This window comes from Sander vitreus, chromosome 8 (assembly GCF_031162955.1).
Source record: "Sander vitreus isolate 19-12246 chromosome 8, sanVit1, whole genome shotgun sequence".
Classification (NCBI taxonomy): domain Eukaryota; kingdom Metazoa; phylum Chordata; class Actinopteri; order Perciformes; family Percidae; genus Sander; species Sander vitreus.
In genome coordinates this window covers 1592272-1594771 of record NC_135862.1, presented here as the reverse complement: position 1 = coordinate 1594771, position 2500 = coordinate 1592272, and the positions used below count along the sequence as shown (strand labels likewise).

General features: G+C 44.8%; 1 protein-coding gene across 1 annotated transcript in view; it reads left to right on the top strand.

Annotated features, from left to right (window-relative positions):
* The window catches only part of gramd2ab (GRAM domain containing 2Ab), a 38443-nt gene that overhangs the window by 16157 nt on the left and 19786 nt on the right, over nt 1-2500 (top strand).

Genomic DNA, 2500 nt, shown 5'->3' with positions numbered 1-2500 from the left:
CATTTCTGTGTCTGTAGCTTTAAATGCTATTGAGGAGGAGAGAGGGGGGGGGGCAAGGTGGAGGGTGGGCGTTTTTAGAAATGTCTCGTGATGTACTGTCTCTAGAAGTGTTTTGTTTTTGTTAAAGGGATATTTCACCGTTGGAAAGACGAATATATCTTTAAATTGGGTCACTTATGTAGTTGAAATGTGAAAAAAGTATAGAAATTGGTGCCTTCTAGGCCGAGATAAGCCAGAAAATGTGTTTTGGCTCATATGGATGAAAGACACCAAATCCCAGAATGCACTTGCTTCGCTGCTTTAGACTCCACTCCCAAGCCACGCTTACCGTTTACAGACAGACAGTGAGGCAGCATTCAACTCAAATGTGTTTTATTGTCATTTGAACCATATAGGCTACACGAAACAACATTTCACCGTGGCTCTAGTGGTTACACATTTAAAATATATAAAAACGACATTATGTGGGCGGGTTGGAAACATGCGGAAGTAGGTCCTACTACTGGCTGTAGTCCATAGCCTCTGGGCAAACATGCCTCTTATGACGCAAAATGACGATTTTTGCGTCATAAGAGGCTTTTTTCCAGACCTTCAATACAAAGCTCAATGCTAAATCGGTGAAGTATCCCTTTAAAGAAGGAAAAGGTAAATATCACAATACTCAATACTTCTAGAATCGCAATGAATCCATGAATCCATTTGGAGCCCATCATACCTGCCAACATTTGGTTCTCAAAATCTGGGAGGTTTGTGTAGATATCAGGTTGAAGGTAACAGGTTGCCAGGTTGATGGTTATAGGTTGCCAGGTTGATGGTTATAGGTTGTCAGGTTGAGGGTTATAGGTTGCCAGGTTGAGGGTTGATGGTTATAGGTTGCCAGGTTGAAGGTAACAGGTTGCCAGGTTGATGGTTATAGGTTGTCAGGTTGAGGGTAACAGGTTGTCAGGTTGAGGGTAACAGGTTGCCAGGTTGATGGTTATAGGTTGTCAGGTTGAGGGTAACAGGTTGCCAGGTTGATGGTTATAGGTTGTCAGGTTGAGGGTAACAGGTTGCCAGGTTGAGGGTAACAGGTTGCCAGGTTGATGGTTATAGGTTGCCAGGTTGAAGGTAACAGGTTGTCAGGTTGAAGGTAACAGGTTGTCAGGTTGAGGGTAACAGGTTGTCAGGTTGAGGGTTGATGGTTATAGGTTGCCAGGTTGAGGGTAACAGGTTGTCAGGTTGAAGGTAACAGGTTGTCAGGTTGAGGGTAACAGGTTGCCAGGTTGAAGGTAACAGGTTGTCAGGTTGAGGGTAACAGGTTGCCAGGTTGATGGTAACAGGTTGCCAGGTTGAGGGTAACAGGTTGCCAGGTTGATGGTAACAGGTTGCCAGGTTGATGGTAACAGGTTGCCAGGTTGAGGGTTGATGGTTATAGGTTGTCAGGTTGAGAGTAACAGGTTGCCAGGTTGATGGTTATAGGTTGTCAGGATGAGGGTAACAGGTTGTCAGGTTGAGGGTAACAGGTTGCTAGGTTGAAGGTTATAGGTTGTCAGGTTGAAGGTAACAGGTTGTCAGGTTGAGGGTTGATGGTTATAGGTTGCCAGGTTGATGGTTATAGGTTGTCAGGTTGATGGTTATAGGTTGTCAGGTTGATGGTTATAGGTTGTCAGGTTGATGGTTATAGGTTGTCAGGTTGATGGTTATAGGTTGCCAGGTTGAAGGTTATAGGTTGTCAGGTTGATGGTTATAGGTTGTCAGGTTGAAGGTAACAGGTTGCCAGGTTGATGGTTATAGGTTGTCAGGTTGAAAGTAACAGGTTGCCAGGTTGAAGGTTATAGGTTGTCAGGTTGAAGGTAATAGGTTGTCAGGTTGATGGTTATAGGTTGTCAGGTTGAAAGGTAACAGGTTGCCAGGTTGATGGTTATAGGTTGTCAGGTTGAAAGTAACAGGTTGTCAGGTTGAAAGTAACAGGTTGCCAGGTTGAGGGTAACAGCTTGTCAGGTTGATGGTTATAGGTTGTCAGGTTGAGGTGACAAACAGGTTTAACATTGTGTATGGTGTGTGGATTGTGTGAATAGGATGCATTTCATACAAGATCTGGCAACTTGTCAACATAAGACAAACATATTGGTCCGATTATGTACGAAGGAGTTTGGGCCGTGCAACTTACGGGAGTTTCCCGGAAGAAATAACAAACCGGGAGGGGTCCGGGAGATAGGACTAAAAAACAGGAGAAAGGAGAAAGGAGTGTTGGCAGGTATGGCGCCCATGTATCGTGAAAGAATCGCATCGGGACAAAAGCACATCGTCCCAGCTGTAGTGTTCAGATATGATGGCCGTTTGGTGTTTGTTGGCAGCTAAAATCATGCATGTTAGGAGTAAACATGGCATTAAACCGCTGAACACAAAACAAAGCAACCCGCACGACTGCTGGTGGAGCTCTTGCCTCCCCTCAAAGCATTGTGACGTTTACCGCGGAGACCGTAGGGAAATCTGGGAATTACAAAGGTAAACAACAGCA